The sequence below is a fragment of the Nannobrachium achirus genome (genome assembly GCF_963921795.1).
Source record: "Nannobrachium achirus genome assembly, chromosome: 4".
NCBI classification, from domain to species: Eukaryota; Metazoa; Chordata; class Actinopteri; order Myctophiformes; family Myctophidae; genus Nannobrachium; species Nannobrachium achirus.
The window spans coordinates 28815564-28840227 of NC_137813.1; the positions used below are offsets into that span (position 1 = coordinate 28815564).

The window sequence follows — 24664 nt, forward strand, 5'->3', positions numbered from 1 at the left end:
CTGTCCGATTTTGCATATTCCATCCTGATTGGCTAAGATTGGCTTCCAAAGTTTGTGGGATCGAGCCATTTTGAACAAAATGCCTCAAATCACAAACGCAAAGTGCAATTATCATGAAATCGCGCACACACGTTCCCACTAGGCCGAGGAAGAAATGCCACTTATTTTTTTTTAAATCAGCCTCATGGTGGCGTTATAACAGGCCGATTTGTGGTTTTACCTATAACTCCACCGATCAGTTTCAAACTTTGTAAGCGCACTCCCTAGAAGCTAAGGATAAACCTTTGCCCTGCATTTTTCACATAAGCCTTTTATAGCGCCACCTTTGGGCCGACTTATGTAAAACACATTTTTGGATATTACTCCTTGAGATTTTATCCAAAAATCACGCAAATCGGTACACAGTATCTCTATAGTCATGTGATCAAGTCCGATCCGTATGATATTTCATATGCCATCCTGATTGGCTAATATTAGCTTCCAAAGTTTGCAGGATTGCACCACCAGGACGCACAGTCTGGTGGAGACCTGTGCTCGGAAGAGCACTGCTTCTAGTTATGATGTGCGATTGTGCGCGTTTTTGTATGGCTGGATTAAGATGAGGAAAACATTTGTAAAGTAGCCTAGCGACATTCTTAGCATTAACGCATTGAGAGGCTTTTTAATTAAGCAATAACTCAAAGATGACAGGCAAAGATCCGACAAGCACTGATCTGCTGCTCAAGCCGTGATATTATGACAGTTCCATGGCCCGGAGTGTGTAATGCTTTAATAAAATGTTATTTGCCGTTTCAAAATGTCATTAGATTACGGACCCTCCAGATAATCAATTTATCTGCGCGTCTTCCTTTTTAAGATGGACTTTTCCCCAGAAAAACATTGCTCTCTATCCACTCCTCCATTTGAGTCTCCACGGAGATTGAAGTCCACCTTACATTCTGTTGCTGCTTTCAGCCGCGGAGTGATTCACTGTCTAGCTGCACAAATACATAATGGTCAACTCGCCACGCCTATCAACCAATCAGATTGCGTGATTTGACCAACCCATTTAATGTGTGTTGAAATGTAGCAATGACTGAAAACAGAACATCCCTGTTTTGAATGCACTTCTGTTTTATATTTTCAGTTCTTATTTTTGGATGTTGGGCATAATAAGTGTAATACATTTGGTCAACTGCCAGTGATTCACATGCTGTTACTGCATTGCAGCATTGGCCAAGTGCCTGGAAAAAGGCTAGCCATAAATCATAACTCTTGTAGAGTGCTTTTATTTTGATTTGTGGCTAGAAAAAGGTATGGGGAAAACCGGAGAAGAATTGAGCTTTGTTTACCTAATAGGCTAGGCATTTACAGGACGTGTCAAGCATAAGCATGTATCGAAATTAAAATCAAATCAGCCTGCAAACAGTTCACTGAATGTTGTGCAACAAACTTTCATTGTGATCAAAGGCTGTAATGACTAAGATAATAAATATTGCTATTCTGTATCATGTTAATTTATTTGTGATTGGGCTTATTAAAGAAAAGAGTGGGGTGCCTTGGGTTCATGCCATGGTGCATGGCCTAAATCGCCCCAACCTACAATGTCCTTGAAAAACTTTTGACGTAGTCTGCTCTGCAAGTGCATACGGTAAAACCTTGTTAACCTTTACTATGCAAGATCATACAGTGTCTTTTCTCTCTGGGCACTAAATATTTGGACTTTTGCAGCCAAAGCAGTTTCCATAACTCTTTTATGCCAACTAAGCTTTATAGTAATGAGTAGTTCCTAAAAGCTAACAGGAGATGGCAGGATTCCTTGCATCATGTCAGGGGCCCTTCCACTCCAAGTAGGCTATGCACTGAAACTCAAAAAGCTTTCATCACCTGGCTATCACCTCTTTTATATTAGGAGATGCAGATGCTGTTGGTCTTCCTTCTCTCTTCTGTGAAGTGTTTTCAGCACATTCTTGCTAGTAGGCTTTAATGGATAACTATCTATATTGCTGTTATAATTACAGTACACAAATGTGCATCTATTTTATTTTTATTTTAGGGCTAGTTTATGTATTACATAAAGTTGCATGTAATGTCCTGCTGTAGTGAAGTGGACATTATTGCAAGTATGCCGTCACTGTGACAACAACACATTTCCAGTACAAGAATATACACTACGCTTGTCATTTCAAGAGTGCAGACATGCAGGATGACTGACCACTGTCTCCACTCTTGTACTCCATAATTTGGCATTGTTACACTGCCCCCCCACCTCTAACCTGCCCTGTCCCCCTTTCAAATGTCCCTCCCGATCAATCATCTTCCCCTCTTAACTTTGTCTGGGTCACTGCCCCTCCCCCTCCTTATGTACACATGTGCTGTGTGCCCTCTCACATTCTCTTGTCCCCGCCCCTCTCATGCGTGCCCTCCCCCTAACACTGAACTCTTCCTTCTGGTCTCCCATTCTGTCTCTCTCTCTCCGTCTCTGTTGGCGAACGGATCCATAGGCGTAAGGAGGACAGGACCACCCCCCACCCCCAACACTCACACGCACATCAGCCCAGCCACACAACAAGCAGACATGTCAGACTCTGAGACCGCCGCACCTGTCGAGGCCCCCGTCCCCGCTGCCTGCGCCAGCATCAAGGCCGACCTGGACAAATGGTAGGTGGAGGTGTGATCCTTCCCTAGTGGGAGAGTGAGGGGAAAGTGTATCATTTGGCGTTCGCCAGTGGGAAAAGTTATCTATTAACCACTTGACCCCTAGTGTCCCTATTTTGGGGTGAACATTCGCCGAAAATATGCGATCGAGCGGGTGGGGGGGGAGGACCTAGTATAGTGCCCTGGGGGATGCCGTAAGTATATAGGGTTTAATTGGTTAATGAAGGTAATTGTCTTTTATGCCCCTGGAAAATGGGTAGCGGTTATTAAGTCTTGCACATAAGCTCCATAAATCCTCCACTACAACACTGGTGTTCAGCGTTCACCATACCGCCATAGTCCTGATGGCTCCTCCATCGTGGCACCAAGCTCTGCAGGCGTCGTGGACTTGGTCTTATTACAGTGACACTTTGCATGTTCTGTAGCTCTGAAAGGAATCGTGTTTTGACAGTGTTGAGATGATGTGTAAATATAAATCGGAGAATTCGTTTTATAGGTTTAATTTATATATTTGAGCTGTGAAGCATTAGAGCAGCTACTATGATAGGTGTCACAAAAATGATGTTTATTTTCACAAATACAGTATTTTAGCGAAATCGTATTTTGGAGTCGTGACTGCCGAGGGACGTGGGCTGAATCGAGAAAGGAAAACTGCGCCATGTTGAAATGGTGTCGCCACCACTTGGGACATTGTGGTTCACGTTGAGCGATGATGTGCAATGAATTGGTGCGATGATTAATTTAATTTGAAGTCTTGAAACGTAACTGAATTGGACATCCTTGCAGGATGCACAGGTCAAGGTTAATGAAAATGAACGGACACTCCATTGGGGGTGGATTTGGGGACATGATGGTGCATGCGTGTATGCACAACTGCACATCCATGCGCCTGGTTGGTCACTGGGAATTTGGCTACGTCACCATCCCTCCCCAGAATCCCCTGCACTTACAGTACTTGTTATGACTCCAGTCTGTGTTGCCCCGGCCTGGACGGCCATCCCCTTAGTCCCTCGTTTCCTGTGTCCTTTCCTATTGCTAACTCACCAATCCTTTATTGCTCCAACCTTGTGTCTGGGTGAAGAGTGCACCTTCCCTATCCTCGTCGCATGTAAACACAACCCCTCCCCCTGTGGATTAGCTGCGTGCGATTCTTGTTGAGTGGGTTTTTTCTCTACGTAATACAGTAGGCTCAGAACAACATGGATGACTCTGCTCTCTGTGTGTCGCTCAATGGCATTGCAATGTCAAAACAAGAGTTCAATGATCAGCTATTCTCACTGTAGATCAACATTGTGGTTGGTTCATGCATGTCTGTCGATGCTTCTGTAGTAGTCAATTACTCCATTCTAACAGATGCTGTTTATTTCTGATTTGTTGCCTAGGTTTAAATTATCTAATTAATCTATCACTTTTAATTAAAATCTATCACTTTTTACTATCTTTTTTCAGCAAAACCTTTACCCAATGCCCAGGAAGGCTAGCAACAATTATGGATTTTTACTTCGCTTTTAACAGTAAAGGGTGCTACAAGAAATGACATTTAAATGTAAAACATGTAATCAACATTACTGTTGTATGACTATCTAGGAGAAGGCTACATGTTACTTTTTATGATTGAATCATGTACATTTTTGTGCAAGTGAAGACTTGACAAAAGTTCATTAAGCTCATTTTACCCTGCTTTCTCCCAGCCAGATGGCTGGATGCTGATAATGCTCCATAGTTACTAGTAAGGGTGTGGAGATGGAAGATAAGCAGGGCAGGGTGGGATTGTAGAATCGTTGCTACTAGGCTAGGATACGATCATTGCTTAAGAAGTTGTAAAGGTTTTGCAATTAGCCAACTACAAAGGTTATCTCCAGGGGGTTACTTTTTGACTTGGTTATGTTTGGTTTGGCCTATGTGCTTTGCATTCCATTCCATTCTGAATGCACTCTTAATTCAAACTAAGTTTGACTTTTTGGATAATTCCCTTTTCACTGCTCATTGTATCTCTTCCAATAAGAAGATAAAAGATTACAGTACTTCTGTGTTACACATGCACTCTAGTCTTTCACTGTTCTATCAGAGGGCAGGTAGTTGTGGTGTCTGTTTTTTATTTTATTGCTGCTTGTTAAAGTCTTGTGCTTGGAACTTTGCTCTGTGTGGCAGTACAGTATAGAGGCCTTTGATGTATAGTCAAGGCCACATGTTGGGAACATGATCTTAGGGATATGATGAAACATTTGTAACTGTCAAAGTGGTGGGTCATGCCTTTAGGTGATTATGTGAGTTGTTAAATGCAGCTAGGGTAATCAAAAACCTTGACTGTAATATTATAAGAAGGCGAATACCATTACACCTAGGCTGTGACCAAGGTAACACTAAAGGGTACTGTATCAGGCTACAGCATTACCTTGGTGTGGTAGCGTTGCCTGCCCTTTGAGTCTGGGTGATAATGACTTTTTAAGATGATGTTTGAAATTAATGTCACAAGACAAAGCGTCACCTAATTATTCAAAATCTATTGTACCACACACATTGGTGTATTTGGGCTTAATCTGAGACGAAGGTGAGCATAATGCCTCCTTTAACACTGTTTGGCCCTAGTAGTGAAAATCAATATGTTGTGAAAATGGTTTGCCATTTCAATTTAAACCAGAATAGCTCATTGGCTAGTCTTCCCTGTAAGCCAAATATTTGTCAAAAGCCTGACTTGCTCTTTTACTATCTGGCCATGCAAGACAGGGTTATTTAAAAACTGTAGGCTCTAAGCCAGGCAGCCTGCTGGCTCTGCACTCTAGACACAGTATACTAGCTTGCCAACTACGTTAACAATACTCAATAGCAGTTGGAAGGCTGTAATCAAGAGATGTCTAAATTCACACAGTCCTTCATGAGGACGGATGGTTTTCATTAATGGCTTGTTACACTCTGCAACTTGATAAACCTTGTATTGAAGAGTTGAATAAAGAAGATGCTGGACCAACTCGGATGATTGGAGCCTTTTACTTTACAACAGGTTGCAAAGCAAACAGGTTACATCTTTGTCAGGTCATTGTATTGAGGAGTCTTAAACTATCTATTGAGGTATTTGGCAAAATATCACATGATTTGTCCTATTGCCAAGCCCTATGCCTTTCACCCTGGGTTCATGAATGAATCATGTTGACTGGCAGTGCCATGCCTGCCCACTGAGCTTCACAAGTAATTGCAGGCCCTTGTTATTCCCCTCACATGACCGCATCGTCCTACAAGATAAGTGGTGTGACTGTGTACGTGTGTTTGTCGAAACCTGTGTGCAACCAAGTTTTTATTTGCTCATTAGATTAGATTTAGACTTTATTGTCCCAGAGGACCGCAGTTCAACACAGAAACCGAGCTATTAACACAGCAGCATACAGATAAAGACCATGTCATTTAGGGTCTTTCTGTTTAATCTGATCCAGCCTATCCATGCTCCATCCATGGGAGTCTGTGAAACCCCGAACTAGAGTAAAAGGAACATGGCTGGTGTAATGAACACCAGACCTACTGTGTATTTATAGAAACATGGCGCTTAAAAGTCAACACGTAGTGTGTGTGCGTGTGCACCCGTCTAGATATGTGGATCCCATGACATGTTCCCGTTCATAGATTGTGTTCCTGCTAAACTTGACACCTGTTTCTCTTCACATACTGTAGTCAGCCAGATCAGCGACCGCTTCACGTTCACACACTGTCGAGGACCTTCAGTCAAGGAGCTGTATGGAGGCGGCCATGTTGAATTTAGAACCTCATAAAGGTTGTGGTGATGCTGTCTTTTGGCCAACACATTTTCCACAGTCGGATTAATGATTTTCTTTTTTTCCCTTTATGTTACTTTTATACTAGGTCCAAGATTGTCATAGCATTTGTACAAAAGTTGTCAAGTGAAGGTCTGACCTTGCCCAAGGTCAACTTGCAGTCAGCTTAACCACTTAAACCATATTTCTACTTTGTCTTATTTCAAATAATTGACACGCTCTCAAACCTGTCTTGATGAATTGTGAGCCTTGTAGAGCCGCTATTTTGGAAACTTAAAATGTTTTATTGGTTTTAGAAGTTTCACCTGTCATGCCCCAAATTGTGATGCCAGGTTGAAAGTCTTAGTATTACACAAAACAATACATCTTTGAATTTACTTATGATTTTAGTTTAGCACTTTTTTTTAAATTATACCTTGCATGTGTACAGTATACACAAACCTTTCACCTTGAAGTTGAGTTATGAAACAGCAGACATGCATGCACTGTTCAGGTTTGAGGTGTTCAGCATTTTGCACTTGATGATGTCACCAGAATGATGACCTTAGTATTCAATTCACTTGATACTCAATCAGGTGCACCCTATTATTGACTTCAACGTTTTAACACTGCTTTTCCATACAGTAACAGAATGATAGTCAGTTATGTCACCCATTTCTAGTTCATTGTACTATTACCATTCCTACTTGCATCAATTGCCTCAAAGTTTCCAGTATTCTGACTTTGCTCAAGTTACCCAATTTCCTTTATTTTACTTTTTCTCTTTCAAGCCATGTAGTTGAGGGTTTTTCAGAATTGGGAATCAGAAGTAGGAATCATTGTCATTTGTGATCATCTCTAAGGTATGTTGTCCATCTATGGAGGGCTTTGTCTTGTAAGGTGAGCAGTTAAATTAACTGGGAAATTCCGTTCAACACAAATGAAATCTATGGGGAAAACGCGAGACCATCAAGCTGCCTAGTATAGATAGACTTGTTGATTACACATCCACTCATGGCCACTGTGACTAGTTGAGCTAATAGCAGTTGTTAAACATTGGCTTTGTGTTGCAGGACTCTAATCCATAGTTAACTTGTTATAGGGTCGTACTTTGAGACCTGTCTTTCATAAGAGTAAGAGCGCATTGGTGCACATGCACACACAGAGAGGGACACTTGTGTGTGTGTGTGTGTGGTAAATGGTAATGCATGTGCTTGCTGTGGCTTTCATGGAATCCTTCTGGTGTTCATTTAGAATCTGGTGAGTGTGCAATAGTTGGCAACGTGAGCCACCCCAGCACCCCTTCACTCAGCTGTGCCTTCTAGTATAGAACTTCCTCCTACAGTACTAACATTCATCTGATTTAAAGCTCTGTCAACAGCTCCTGAGAACTTAGTTGATTTATGACTATAAACATCCCCAATGATTGAAATGTCCTTAGTCTATAAAACATCAGAAATGCATTTCAGTTTGAGTGACAGTGGACACTTGTTTTTTATGTCCCACTCCTCCTGGGTGAGCAGTATGTACATGTTTAACTTTTGATTACCACCATTCATCCTTAGTCAAAGTTACTGGTGTGAAGGCTTGGTTTCTCATTGCTGTGATGCTTACCCCTCGCTATTATGCATTAGCAGGCCTCTTCTGTGTTTCCTCAGGGTGACCCCTTAATCATCTGGAGTCAGTAAACAGCAATGGTGATATTAATCTAACCCCAGCATAGTCAGAAATATTCTTATTCTCTTTTACTAGACTTGGATCCAGACTCGGATACAGTTTTTGGAGTATGAGGTCTTTACACTGGTACTGGTTAAATGGAATGGAAACCAGGCTTTCCATAGGTACTGTACTGCAGAAAGCCTGGTTATCGACTGGTTATCCCCCCTCTGTCTATACACTTAAACAAGTTATTCATACTTGGTTGTACGACCATGTTGCTTGCAAAAAAGTAAGCCATTTACCATGAGAGGGAGTGGGTTGTTGGCTGATTTACCACTGTTTCAGGGTTGTGGCACCCTTGAATGGTAAATTGCTTTTCTACCACTTCTACCATATAAATGAAAGAAAACACAGTTGTCACTTGCAAGGTTATTTAACTTGCAAGGTTATTTAGTTACAATCATTAAATGTTATAGTGGGCGGGGTCCATGAGCCAACTCAAGGTTGTTGACTGATTTACCACTGTTTTAAGCCAATCAGAATCCAGTATCTGAACATGTGACCACAAAGTGGTATAATAGATTTTCACTTGTGAGCTAATGAAGTGTAAATTAACTGCTGACTGTAGCTTCTCAATTGTTTTTTATTAATTTCTTGTTGGAGGTAGAAGAGATGCAAGTGTGAATGTGGATAAGCTGTGTTCTTGACCAGTATATTTTGCCTCTGCTGCAGCACCTGCTTGAGTCATCTATTATGTATGCAGGTTGCAGAGCACAGGCCCCTACTCAGTGTCTCAGGACATAATCAGGAAATGGAGGTTTAATTATTCAGAGTGAAGACCTCTCTCCTGCCAACCACATTGGTGGCCAGATCAAAACATTGTGCTAGCCTAGCATACTGCATCGTGTGGCAGCAGGGTTTGCTTGGTGACTGGAGAGACCATTGCCTACTGGCAAAGGAAAGTGGCGCAGGAGGTTGAGTGAGCGTCTTGGAAACGGAAGGTTCCAAGCTCGATCCCCGGCTCCTCCTGGGTGCGTGCCAAAAGGCACTTGAGCAAGACACTGAACCTGTGACTGCTCCCTATGAGCAGGTTGATGCCTTGGTGTGGTTTTCTCGTCCTTTAATGGGTGAATGTAATGCACATTGTAGGGTCTCCCTCCTAGTTGCCTTGGCAGTACGGAGATGCACCGTGTAACGTGACCTCAACCTCCCCCCTCCCCTTACGTTGCCTCAGGGTTACGTGACCATTGTGGTGGCGGTGATGTCATTGGATCTGTCCTGCATCAGTAACCTCTGGCCCCTCGCTCTTCCTTCTCTGTACATGTGACTGTCTAATGTTTTACTAATCCCCCTCCCAATGTACTGAAAAGCCTGCACTCCAAAGCAGGGATGCACATTGCACGATATTGAAATTTTGGCGGATAACAAATTCATTGCATGGTCAAATCAATCGATAACAATATTGCAATACAAGTTTCCAGTAGGGTTCACCATAACCTGCTATACAGTAATCTCGAAGACACATTCTGCAGCCTTCATTCATCACAAGGCTTTATCAGCTTCTCATTGGCATAAATATTCTAAAATGAAATCTCAGGATTGCAGAAGGCATTACTAATATTGCACTTTAAAGCAAATATTGTCTGATATGAGCGATTAATTGTGCATCCCTACTCCAAAGAAGCATCTTATCTCCTCATATTCCCCATATTCTCCCTCTTTCTCTCTATCTACCTCTACTTGTCCTAACCTGCATGGGGAAGAAATGGCATTCTTTCTCTCATGGCTTTTTTTTTCTTCCCTAGATGGTTTTGTCCTGGCACTTTCTTCTGTGTACCCTTTTTTTTTTTTTTATAATTTCAAGTATGGTAAGTTAAGTAACTATTGATGCAAAGTTAAAATGCTATATTGGAAGCCATTGTTCACGCGTTAATAACAAGATAAAACTTTGAATTCTTGTTTGGAAAAAATGTAAAAAGAACTGCCTAACGATGATGTCACTGGTAGGTGAGCTTCTGAAGTGGCGCAGCCCTCCTATGAGAGATAGACCTGGGTGCCTTTGTATCATGAGCATTAGTGAGGACAATAGAACCATAGGATTATACAAGAACACTTTCCCTTGATTATTTCTTGTAATTTTGCACTGCACCCTTCAAGTGCACTGAAACTTAAAACTTGTCCCCATTCATTGCTTTGCATTGTGTGTGTACTGTGTACAGTATGTGATTGAGGACAGGGTTGGCTTTGTTCTCGACTTGGTTAATCAGACTAATTGGTTCAGTTGACGGCACACTAGTCATGTAGGGCAGAGGAAACAATCCCCTCATCACTCCTTCCGTCCTGAGATTATAATAAACTCAGGACAGAAAGAGATGAGATTTTAATTAAATATTTCACCTAGACTCACAAGTCAGTATATATTTTAACTTACTGTTTGGTTTCAGATGGTACTTTCTCGTTTCATCTAGTCAATCTGTGGGTTGTTCAACTGAGAAGACTGGGGGAATGAGGGGAGTAGGCTGGTGGTAGGATTATCTGATGCTGCAACTGCAGAATAAGCGTTTAATGTGTGTGCTGCACTGCTGTGACTGTATCACATTTGCTTTGTGCTTGGATATAAATATACACACTCTTCACTGATAATGCATGCCCTCATTGACTAACAAAAAAATCAATAACTCACACACATCAATACACAATTCCTTTGCCGCACACATTCCCTGTGACCCATGCTAACATTGACTCACATGAATGATGCTCCATCGTGCTAACGCTCTCCCTCCATCAGTAGAATGGGTGGAGTGAAGCCTGTTAGGGGCTGTCCACTGAAAGCATTTTCTGAATGGCCAGTGCCTTTCTATGTTAAAGACGTGGTAGAAACGCTACTCTTCCCAGGCTCAGCACTATCCTATTAAAAGGGCTGGCATGTTTTGACAGTGCTCTGAGCATTGGAAATAGAAAATGGTTTAACATTTGGAAAATGGCACCACTCATCATTTTTCGTCCAACCAATGAAAATCGAGGCTGAGCTAAAAAGATTAACAAGCATGTCAAGAGGAGAGGCTTATTCCAACTGTGGACCCACACACACTACCGCTTCTCCCATCTTTAGATTCACCACAAGAGAAATTGCAAGGATTCGGTTTCTGGCATTCATTATGTGATCTGTTAACTATGTTTTGTTTAGGCTATTTGGAGTTTGCACTATGACGATCAATCCTAGCAATAAAAGTATTCTGTCTAATTCTCCAATTGTCTAATACTTCTGGAGCGCTGTAAGCATTCATAGTTTTGATATTGATATCCAAAGTGTGAAGAATGATTTCTGTGAAAACAGTCCCTTAATCTGCATGGCTGAAACAGCTGTGTATTACATCATAGATGCAAAATCTAGCTGCAGCCTTGAGGCAAAGGCAGGCCAGTCATACTGTGTCGTGCAGAGCTTAATTTCCATTTTCTGTGATGGTTAGACTAGATTATTAACATTGTCAGTGATTCCATTCCCTGTATACGCATATATACAGATACTGCCCATGTTGGAGTTCCACCTAAACTGCCATGATTATTTTTATTTAGGTGGCATGTTTATTTTTATTTAGGTGGTACAGTAGTAGTTGCATAAGTTGGGAGAGAAGAGGGAACGAGGGATGTGGTGGAATAGAGTGAGGAAGATTGGCAAGAAGGGATGGCTCTGCAGTTGTCAGTCAACTGCAGTCTCCTCCCCTGCGTTTCCTCTCCTCGCACCGTTCTAGCTACTATATGTTTCCTCATCTCTTTGCATCATCACACATTGGCGCTCTCTCACATGTCTGCTACCAGACAGATGGGCTCAGTCCCATTGCTTTCTGTATCTATCTCTGGCTTTCTGTTCTCTATGGATTTCCCTTCCTCTCCCTGCCACTCTCTTCTCCTCCCACCTCTGTCTGTCTCTCTCCCTCCCTCCCTTCTGCCCTATCACCCTAATGCACCATGGCAGCGTCTGCTGCTGTGTTTGGTGCTGGATGCCTGAAATAATCTCTCACACATCCCTCTTTTTCATCTCTGTTCTTTCTCTTTCATTTTCACTAAAGATTATTTTTTGCTGATACAGATCAAAAATATAAGACTTTAAAAGGGGGTAGACTCCCTTATAATGTGGTACCATGTATTTAACCTTGATTTTAATTAGCACTACGTCCTGTTCTATTCTATTTTTATTTTATTTGTGTCCATTTTTATTTTAAGCCAATCCTACTACTGTACATCTCTATTGATCATTTTTAATTTACCAATTGTCCTTTTTAGTTGGTGCACAGTCAGCATTTGTTGTATGAAAGGTACTATATAAATAGGGTACTATACTTTTCTGCAATTTCTGCAATTAAGTTATTTTGATTCAATGTGGCCCCTGAAAGAACTCTCATTTCCATTAGGCTATTCAGTGGGGTGTTCACACCAAGCACTAAAACTACTGTATAATAACTATTGTTCACCTATTTGGTATAGCTGTGGTGAATTATTTTTAAAACTGTTTAGTTTAGTTTTTTTTTGTCAAATATGTTTTATTGCCAACAGATTATCAAAAGTTTAATATACAATGAAGTTGTTATCAGAGTAACGATTTCTATCTTCTGCATATTTAGAGAAAGGGAAAAAGAGAAAGGAGAAAGAAAAGAAAACAAACACGAAATAAAATAAGTTTTAAACTGTAAAATATTCTGAATTGAACAAGATGGACCTGTAACTGAGAGATTACTAAAATGGACCCAGACCGTGTCCTTTTTGTACACTCTGTTAACATCCTTTGGTTCCATGAGTGTTTATGTCTGCCACATTCAGGCAGGCCGTGTCTAACCCATTATGTTGTCCCTCCTGCAGTGTATCAGAGAAAGGAGCAGAGGGCTGTAAGGACCTGCTGGAGGCCTTCGCTGCCTGTGTGAAGGGTGCTGCTGAAGCCACGTCGTGAAGAGCCCAGCTCCAACCACTAATGTAAGGACAGTCAAGGTGTACTTTATTGTCCCACAACTTGGACATTTGCTTGGGCTTTCGTTTCACCCTTGTTGAAACCATAAAAGGCAAACATCCCTCAAAAATATACAAAGATGTTAACCACTTTTCAGCCTGGTGTCCATATTTTGGGCTTGACTCATGGCACACTTCGTCTTCGACCCATGTTACCCATGAGCCATCCATCTGAGTAGCCATCAGCTGGATGAAACTGAATTTCTCCCATTGGATTAACAAGGGTCGTCCCCTTCCCTGATGTTTAATAAACATCCATGGCACTGAACTCTGACCGATAAGATCTGCTAAATGCCCAATATGTTTTTAAATTAAACTTTTCATCAGGTCTGCATTGTTTATCACACAGTCAGACACCATTTGGATATATTGGCAACAATGACTCCAGGGCCTTGGATTGGCACAGTGCATGAGAGACTTTGATTCTCCTTTCTTTTAATGGATGCTCGGAGCAGCACGCAACGGCTATAAGAATTTATGGGTTGTGAAGAATGCAAGTTTACCACACAAGCTGCACAACAAGCTTCTCTGTGTGGACTTGTTTCCTTGTAACAAAGAATTTGGTTTAGCTTGTTTTAAACAGGAAGGAGGAAACATGCAGCCTAAACCCTAATAGTTAGCATAGCACATAGTAATGTTACTACTTTGCATCTTTCTTTCATTATATTACTTAACACTTTCACTTCCCAATTCCCATACAGTCCATCCTGTAAAGTCCTTATGTTGATCCCTCCAGGTCCACTGCACTGAGTCCTCAAAGTTCCCAGCATTCCCTTCTGCACAACATCTCTGGACTGAACGACTACGACGACGATGATGATGATGGCATAATGAAGATTGTGCCGATTCGGGCAGAGTTCGGGATCCGGCTGCAGAAACCACAAATTGTCTCCCCCCAATCCCCCCTCTCTCTATCCTCAGTCCTCCCCTGTCTTACGTCATAAGTGGTGTCTTCTATACCTACCTCCTTCACCCCTTGTGTGGCAGAAATAATAGCATTGACTTGTAGGCAATTCCGCAGAGCCGGTGGGTTTTAATGTATAAATTGTCAACTTTGAGATGAATACATTTAAATGGAAATAAAGTATAAAAAAACTTGATATAAAAAGGAAAACATTGATTTGCCTCCACTTTTTTTCAAAGTTTGGTTCAGATGTTGAGGCTTCTGTTGTTTGCGACCTCCAACAAGCTGGAGTTAAGAGACTGGCCTATTGACAAATGAAATTGGACTGTAGTGCATGTACAGATGTGCCATTTCAAAACTTCACACGTCCTGCCATTGGCAAGACTGTATATTTCCAGTGGTTTGGCAGAACATTGAAGCTTGTAGATCATAGATATTTGTATGACCTTCTCTGACTTTGAAGTTTAAATCTACCTGTAAGGTGTATTCTGCTTTTCTATGGGAATGGAGTGGTTTCTTGCCATTTGAGTTTCTGCAAAAGTATACACTCCATAAAAATTAGAAAAAAAGCCTGTGGAGAAAATGCAGTTGCAGGACATTTTCAAGAAAAGACCTGTAAATACTGAAGACTCGAAACAGCACATCTGTACATGCAGTATGTGCCTTACATTATACTTTTATCTTTAACTAGCATTTAATGACTAGCTGCCATGTCTATCGTCTGCTAAAAGTAACTTAAGTGAGGACAATAGTGTGGATATTGTTTTAATATATGGATTAACTATTGAAGATAACTGGTCAATATTTGGAGTTGCATCATGGCAAAGTAACTGCAAACTGCTATGACTGAATTTTCATAGGTCTATAAGCCTACACTCTCGGGACAAAATAATTCAAGAATGGATGGGAAAGCTTGGTGGGAATGATCAGTAGGTTAAAGCTTCCTTGAATATGTGATTTACTTGAATTGAAAATGTCAAGGTCAAAAAATCAAGAATGGATGGGCATACTTCCATGAGACTTGGTGGCCCTTATCAGTAGGCTTAAGCTGCTCTGTAGTGATTAACTTTTTGGTAAAGGTAAAATTGCGTACTTATGTCTTATATAGTTGCACAGTGTTGGTGATGGTACTGTATGCACCGACTGGGGGTAATTTAATCTTTAGTTTAACTAGAGTATCGAAACTCAGGAAAATGTTGCAATGCCGTGTCTGGCACAGGTCTGAACTAGAAGATGGATATGGAACAACAGAGTTGCATTACAAGAGATGGCATAGTAATAGTAGACCTATACGTGTATACACATGTGTGGTGCCTCAAGGGGTCAAAGTACAGGTATGCATGCACACGTGACAGCCAGTTGTCTCTGTGTGTACAGTAGGCCTATACGTCCTGTGGTGTGACCAGCCATGGTTCCAGGAATGTTCCCTCTGTTATCAACATGTGAAAGAATACACCTCCTTCCCACCACAGACACATACTTCGTTGTACGATGAAGTATACGTTAACCTCTTTAAGGACATACTGAGTATCATCCTTCAATCAATGCGATTGATTGAAAGAAAGAGGCCGTCTGAGACTATAAAAATAGACCTAAACATAATATCACAACACGAGCACACATGACATTTCCAACACCGCTCAGTCAGCCATGGGTATTTTTTTAAAACATGCCGACTCTAACCTCCCAGGACCCCTGGAATTCACAGGGGCGTCTTGCTAGATGTCTGAGAGGGACATTCTGCTGAGGATAGAGGAGATATTTTTGTTGGTCCCAGAAGGGTATTCAGATGAGGCTAAAGGACAAGGGGCGATGGGGGAGCAGGAGTGTGTGTGTGTGTGTGAGAGAGTTTGTCTAGCTATACTTAAGGGGACTAAACGCATGTTCACACAGTCACCTGCAGGGGACCTCTGACAGTGTGGGGACAAAATAGTAGGTCCCCACAACGGTTAGGGTAGAGGTTAGGGTAAGGCCACAGGACTTGCATAAAAATGAATGGAAGTCTATGTAATGTCCCCACAAGTGATGTAAATATATATATTGTGTGTGTGTGTGTGTGTGTGTGTGTGTGTGTGTGTGTGTGTGTGTGTGTGTGTGTGTGTGTGTGTGTGTGTGTGTATACAGTACAGTGTCAGTATGGGGAGACATATGTCAGTACAGTACATAGCCTATCACTTGAAGTAATTGTCCCAAACAAAAGTGAATAGTCAGTGATGTTGATATAGCAACTTTAAGGTAATTATTTAGATAGACTATGTCAAAGTTCTAATTTATGGATTCTTCATCCGTGGCACTTGCAGTGTCATTTTTAGCATGGGCTGCTTGCCTGCTTCAATGAAAATCAAACCTCTGGCAGGCTGGCATGCTTCACCTACAGGACACAACCCAACATAACTTTTACTGTGAAATGTCAGATTTGAGGAAGACTATGGGCCTGTATTGCCACCTTGTGGACAAGCCACAACATTGCAAATACAGTAAAAACTCCATTGACTTTCATGAAACATTATTGTGTCAGTACAACTACTGTTTATAGTTACTACCTTGTTACAAATCAACAAATACAAGTAATTTATTCAATCATAGAAATGCTGTTTTTCCTCAAAGAATTTGTTTAAACAAGTGACATTGTAAAAGCTGTAATTTAGACTGCAATTGTATTAATAGAGGGTATGCGCATGCCATCATCATCATACCTGGAAGTTATGCGGGAATGCCTACTAAGTGGCAAAAATCTACTTTCTGGCCTTGACAGCCCATACATCCAACAGAAAAGTCCTATCTGATGCATGAAACAACATTAAACAACGTTAAACTCACTTTGCCACTCGATTTGCCACTCACTTTATGCATGCACATACCCTATTGTATTTCTTTATTTTAGCCCAGATCAAGGTGTCTCAACTGACTCTACCCAAACTTTCAAGGGGGAGGGGGAATTTGTCAAGATTTGTCATAATTTATTATGGATATGGCCCAATATTTCTTTGTGCTGCACACACAAAAACAGCCGTCATAAATTGTTAACAGACACCTGTATCTGCAGAGATCAAATTATTTTAATTGTTTAAGAAGTATGTGAGTAGGCTATTGGTTATTTTGTGTCCCAAGCGACCCTCTACACATGTTCCCATAAGCATTTTTTTACTCTCAAATCAACAACTAATTAATCAGACAGACAGACAGTGAACTCATGGTCATAATATCAGTCCATTTCAATAGGCTACAGTTTACAATAAATCAATTTCTTACATTTATTTGACCACCATCTTTGACATTGGTGATGGACTCAGGTGAAAGAAGTAAAATTACACATATAATATCAAAGCCAACACAATAAAATGCTTTTTTGAACAAATGAAGACCAAAACAAACATTGATAACATTACAAATTACAGACCATTAATTCACAATGATAAATAATAAATAAATAATAACTGGAAACTACAATACATATAGGAACAAGTTACTTGTTAGCATACAAAAAGCACAAAAAGCTAGATGTTTACTGTATAAGCAGTTTACTTAGTAATAGTAGATGGCAATTTTCCACAGGCAGACAATGATAGTATGTACAGCATGTTATTAAATGTATCTTGAGTACTACTTTAATAAGGATTGATCAGCTAAATCCACCACCAACACTCTCATACTCAAGGCTGTGACATCAAGAGTGGGATTACAGTACTTCTGCTAGACAGTACCACTTGATAAATACAGGTATTTCATACAGTACATTTAATTTGATATTTAACAGTAGAAAGGCTTCCAGGAGATTGAAAATATAGCTGGTTGTAATCATAGACATTTATGTCTTAAGTACATTTATAGGCCAGTACAGTCAATAGAATATGGGGCTTTTAAGCTGTGACATCATTTTGTAGTCAGACCTTTGTAGTCAGATTTATTATCAATATCTGTCCCTCGCTATTTCAACAGATCCGAGACAAAAATAACGACTAAAGTATAATTCTACCACTTTCCTTTCAACAACAAAGAGAAGAAAAATTAGTAAATAGTAAAAATAGTAAAAAGATTCACAGGCGCTGGGGCCTTTTGGCCCCAAAAGTTCTCCTCTGCCTACAAAATGATGTCAGACTTAACAGCCCCAATTCGACATATAGTTGTGAACCCTATACAAACCACAATACAGAAAGCCAGGCATGGTGAAGCAGTATGTATACAAGAATATAATGTTTCACTAGCGATAGTAGTAATAAATCCTGACCATGCCATGTTTCATCCTGATGGTGAACCATCTGTCCCCCTTGGCCAACCGCATTCCCTTTTTCCCCAGTAAGCCATCACTTAAATCCTGTCCTCCACCCTTGTCATACACATACAGCCACATGTGTTTCGATAGAACACAAGTGAACCTAAGCCACTGCTTCCAGATTGGGTTTCTGTTGCCTCTGATCACTCTGCTGGTCAAGGTGCTATCGCCAACCTTCACCTAGATTGAACAGTTGATTGAATGTGTTAGACCGATAGATTATTAAAGAAGCTCTTCACCCAGTCTCAACCTTATCTTCATATACTTTCTCCTCAAATGCTTCTCATAAGATGGCACCATTTCCGTACTCTGTCTCAAAGTGGACTATGGCATTATACATTTCAGAAACCTGCCTACCAATGATATTGATGTGGATTCCAAGCTAGACTACAGCCTTTCTCTAACAGGAAAGGTAGCACACTGAAATAGAAGCCATTGCTTCAATTAAAATACATTTGAAATCTTGATGGTGTCACTGGCTTTCTGAACTGTCAACAGCCCACCTCTGAGACAGAGAACGAGTAGACAGAAACAGTACCATCTTTTAATGAACATTAGTGAGAATCAATTATATGAAGACAAGGTTGGGTAAAGTTATCCTTTAAGTAACATCATTCAACCACAAGAGATACAGCAATGATGCACACAGACAATTTGAGCAAGAAAGTCTTAAATGATCAAATACATCTAAGTTGGAAGTATGAGAGGTTGTACCTTAATGTAGGCATCAGTTGCGCTGCCTGACTCGTGCTGGCGCAGGTCCCGACCATAAGATATGAACACGTTTAATGGTGGAGAATGGCTCCATCCATGCTGTGTCTGGAGGAGGACCAGCAGCAAGAGAGGCAGACTCACAGCTGACCTCATCCTCAATGACCTGGGAGAGAGGACAGGGAGTGTAAGAGCTCTAGACAGTTGTTCATACTCTGAATACAGCCTAAAAACAAACTTCTCTACATGTGTCTTTAGCCACAGCAGTTCTGGAATGATATTACGTGCTTCAGCATTAAGTACAGTACACCTTATGGTGACTTTTATAAAGGGTTCTATAGCAGAAAAGGTTCTATGGACACAAGATGGTTTAGTTCTTAATTAAAGGAGTAGTTCACCGCCAAAATGATTTTTTTCCCCCTATTCAAGCCATGGAGACTAGAGTTCAATAATATTTTTTTGTATTTGTCGCATTCATAACACAAAAAAATTGGTTATAGTAAATGTACCCCCCATTGATTTCCGTACGGGGACCAAAATGCATTTGGGTCCCCATCCGGAATCAATTGGGGTATATTTATTGTAATCAAATTATTGTCTTATAATGCGACAAAAAACTTCAACATTTTTTCAACTCAAGTCACCATGGTGTGAGTAATTAATAGAAAAAGAAATGTGGGGGTGAACAACTCCTTTAAGTCTTACCATCTAGCATTACAGCAATTGCACTTAAAAAAGCTTTTTTGTATCTATCTGATTTGTAGTGATCTAGTAGTAGTAATTTGTACATACTTTATAAAAAATATATGTATATATTTAAAAGTACAGTATGATTCAATAAAATAAATATGTTTTTTCTCTCACCTTAGAGATCTTGCTGTTTGTATTGTCTGCAGGGATGTGAGGAGAACCACACTGCTTCCAGCCTTTTATGTGGCTCCCATATGATACCCGTCACCTGCCATGACCTGTCATCTACTTCCTACAGTGAGTCATTTTTTTGTGTGTGAGTCAAGCATGTTAAATTCACGTGCTGTACTTCATGAACAGCCAATGGCAACTGACACCATATGGTGTCTCATGATCAGATTAGACATTTTGATGCCTGTCAGCTTAATTACTTGATTGATTTATTAAATATACTAATGCTTTATTAACATATTTAATAAGTAGGGCAGTACTGTCAATAAAACTCTTTCTTGATGATTTCCCGGATGACACAAAAATCCCAGAGGGGCTTGTGGTCATTGTGGTCCATTGTAGGCCTTCTCAATTGAGGCATACAATGCATACAATACATTGCATTACATAACGGTAAAAGCTTCAGTAGAAACAAAATATTAACAGAGAAAGTAAGGGAGGGGCCGCCGGGAAAGTTGGTGGAGGAATTCTAAGACCAGGTGTATTATACTGTATATGCGTCACGTTGCTATCAGTACAACATTGCTATCAGTGACAATCATTTTCTTTTTTTGTTCTTTTTTCACATCACAAACAAAGACAAGACAAAACACACCCCATTTGGCTAGGTGATATGACCATTTAGACCACACGAAGTCCACCAGACCCTCCGAGTCCATCCATCTGTATACGTCACACAAAAAGTAAAAATAAAATAAAAAATCACACCCGTGTGAAGTGGAGCTGTGTGTGTGTGTGTGTGTGTGTGTGTGTTTGTGTGTGTGTGTGTGTGTGTGTGTGTGTGTGTGTGTGTGTGTGTGTGTGTGTGTGTGTGTGTGTGTGTGTGTGTGTGTGTGTGTGTGGATCATGTGTACCGATTTTTGTGACATTTGAAGAAAATATGTAGGAAAAGGAGCAAAAAGTGTGTTTTGGAGAAAATTCAAGATGGCGGAAAATCTATCATGGCGCAAATGGGCGTGGCCTATATGGGGAGATGCGTCATGACCCAAGGAATCCAGGGAAAAAATATTTTTAATTTTCCGACCTACGGTTCAAGAGTTACAGGCCAAAACGTAAAGTGGGGTGTTATGGCGCCACCATGCGGCCAAATGACACAATTATTTTTTATTTAATCCTTGAAATCATTATGAACCTCCTCTCCAAGTCTTGAAACTCTAGCCCCTATGGTTTGCGAGAGACAAATAATTGAATGTGAGTTTTTGCGATTCCCATTATAAGTCAATGGGGAAAATTAATTCACTAATAAATTAATATCAATTAAACTATTGAACCTTTCTCTTAGCAAGTTACTAGCCCACGATTCCCGAGTAAGCCGGTCGATTTGACATATGGCGCGAGTGTGTGGTGGCAAAACTGTGGGACTAGTAGCGTGCCGAAGTTTAGGAAGTTCAGGCTACATACAGACACACACACAGACAGACCCACACGGCCACGTATAGGGAGCCTGTGCTTCACACAGCTGACAGTGTGGGGACAAAATAGTAGGTCCCCACAACGGTTAGGGTAGAGGTTAGGGTAAGGCCACAGGACTTGCATAAAAATGAATGGAAGTCTATGTAATGTCCCCACAAGTGATGTAAATATATATATATTGTGTGTGTGTGTGTGTGTGTGTGTGTGTGTGTGTGTGTGTGTGTGTGTGTGTGTGTGTGTGTGTGTGTGTGTATACAGTACAGTGTCAGTATGGGGAGACATATGTCAGTACAGTACATAGCCTATCACTTGAAGTAATTGTCCCAAACAAAAGTGAATAGTCAGTGATGTTGATATAGCAACTTTAAGGTAATTATTTAGATAGACTATGTCAAAGTTCTAATTTATGGATTCTTCATCCGTGGCACTTGCAGTGTCATTTTTAGCATGGGCTGCTTGCCTGCTTCAATGAAAATCAAACCTCTGGCAGGCTGGCATGCTTCACCTACAGGACACAACCCAACAGAACTTTTACTGTGAAATGTCAGATTTGAGGAAGACTATGGGCCTGTATTGCCACCTTGTGGACAAGCCACAACATTGCAAATACAGTAAAAACTCCATTGACTTTCATGAAACATTATTGTGTCAGTACAACTACTGTTTATAGTTACTACCTTGTTACAAATCAACAAATACAAGTAATTTATTCAATCATAGAAATGCTGTTTTTCCTCAAAGAATTTGTTTAAACAAGTGACATTGTAAAAGCTGTAATTTAGACTGCAATTGTATTAATAGAGGGTATGCGCATGCCATCATCATCATACCTGGAAGTTATGCGGGAATGCCTACTAAGTGGCAAAAATCTACTTTCTGGCCTTGACAGCCCATACATCCAACAGAAAAGTCCTATCTGATGCATGAAACAACATTAAACAACGTTAAACTCACTTTGCCACTCGATTTGCCACTCACTTTATGCATGCACATACCCTATTGTATTTCTTTATTTTAGCCCAGATCAAGGTGTCTCAACTGACTCTACCCAAACTTTCAAGGGGGAGGGGGAATTTGTCAAGATTTGTCATAATTTATTATGGATATGGCCCAATATTTCTTTGTGCTGCACACACAAAAACAGCCGTCATAAATTGTTAACAGACACCTGTATCTGCAGAGATCAAATTATTTTAATTGTTTAAGAAGTATGTGAGTAGGCTATTGGTTATTTTGTGTCAAAACAAACATGTCCCAAGCGACCCTCTACACATGTTCCCATAAGCATTTTTTTACTCTCAAATCAACAACTAATTAATCAGACAGACAGTGAACTCATGGTCATAATATCAGTCCATTTCAATAGGCTACAGTTTACAATAAATCAATTTCTTACATTTATTTGACCACCATCTTTGACATTGGTGATGGACTCAGGTGAAAGAAGTAAAATTACACATATAATATCAAAGCCAACACAATAAAATGCTTTTTTGAACAAATGAAGACCAAAACAAACATTGATAACATTACAAATTACAGACCATTAATTCACAATGATAAATAATAAATAAATAATAACTGGAAACTACAATACATATAGGAACAAGTTACTTGTTAGCATACAAAAAGCACAAAAAGCTAGATGTTTACTGTATAAGCAGTTTACTTAGTAATAGTAGATGGCAATTTTCCACAGGCAGACAATGATAGTATGTACAGCATGTTATTAAATGTATCTTGAGTACTACTTTAATAAGGATTGATCAGCTAAATCCACCACCAACACTCTCATACTCAAGGCTGTGACATCAAGAGTGGGATTACAGTACTTCTGCTAGACAGTACCACTTGATAAATACAGGTATTTCATACAGTACATTTAATTTGATATTTAACAGTAGAAAGGCTTCCAGGAGATTGAAAATATAGCTGGTTGTAATCATAGACATTTATGTCTTAAGTACATTTATAGGCCAGTACAGTCAATAGAATATGGGGCTTTTAAGCTGTGACATCATTTTGTAGTCAGACCTTTGTAGTCAGATTTATTATCAATATCTGTCCCGCTATTTCAACAGATCCGAGACAAAAATAACGACTAAAGTATAATTCTACCACTTTCCTTTCAACAACAAAGAGAAGAAAAATTAGTAAATAGTAAAAATAGTAAAAAGATTCACAGGCGCTGGGGCCTTTTGGCCCCAAAAGTTCTCCTCTGCCTACAAAATGATGTCAGACTTAACAGCCCCAATTCGACATATAGTTGTGAACCCTATACAAACCACAATACAGAAAGCCAGGCATGGTGAAGCAGTATGTATACAAGAATATAATGTTTCACTAGCGATAGTAGTAATAAATCCTGACCATGCCATGTTTCATCCTGATGGTGAACCATCTGTCCCCCTTGGCCAACCGCATTCCCTTTTTCCCCAGTAAGCCATCACTTAAATCCTGTCCTCCACCCTTGTCATACACATACAGCCACATGTGTTTCGATAGAACACAAGTGAACCTAAGCCACTGCTTCCAGATTGGGTTTCTGTTGCCTCTGATCACTCTGCTGGTCAAGGTGCTATCGCCAACCTTCACCTAGATTGAACAGTTGATTGAATGTGTTAGACCGATAGATTATTAAAGAAGCTCTTCACCCAGTCTCAACCTTATCTTCATATACTTTCTCCTCAAATGCTTCTCATAAGATGGCACCATTTCCGTACTCTGTCTCAAAGTGGACTATGGCATTATACATTTCAGAAACCTGCCTACCAATGATATTGATGTGGATTCCAAGCTAGACTACAGCCTTTCTCTAACAGGAAAGGTAGCACACTGAAATAGAAGCCATTGCTTCAATTAAAATACATTTGAAATCTTGATGGTGTCACTGGCTTTCTGAACTGTCAACAGCCCACCTCTGAGACAGAGAACGAGTAGACAGAAACAGTACCATCTTTTAATGAACATTAGTGAGAATCAATTATATGAAGACAAGGTTGGGTAAAGTTATCCTTTAAGTAACATCATTCAACCACAAGAGATACAGCAATGATGCACACAGACAATTTGAGCAAGAAAGTCTTAAATGATCAAATACATCTAAGTTGGAAGTATGAGAGGTTGTACCTTAATGTAGGCATCAGTTGCGCTGCCTGACTCGTGCTGGCGCAGGTCCCGACCATAAGATATGAACACGTTTAATGGTGGAGAATGGCTCCATCCATGCTGTGTCTGGAGGAGGACCAGCAGCAAGAGAGGCAGACTCACAGCTGACCTCATCCTCAATGACCTGGGAGAGAGGACAGGGAGTGTAAGAGCTCTAGACAGTTGTTCATACTCTGAATACAGCCTAAAAACAAACTTCTCTACATGTGTCTTTAGCCACAGCAGTTCTGGAAT

At 40.4% G+C, this 24664-nt stretch overlaps 1 long non-coding RNA gene across 1 annotated transcript; it reads left to right on the forward strand.

Moving 5' to 3' along the window:
- The first annotated feature begins 2419 nt into the window (after window positions 1-2419).
- On the forward strand, window positions 2420-14143 carry LOC308283547. The gene is made up of 3 exons (XR_013961931.1): window positions 2420-2640; window positions 12897-13007; window positions 13777-14143. It is a non-coding gene; the product is annotated as an uncharacterized lncRNA (long non-coding RNA).
- Window positions 14144-24664: the final 10521 nt, after the last annotated feature.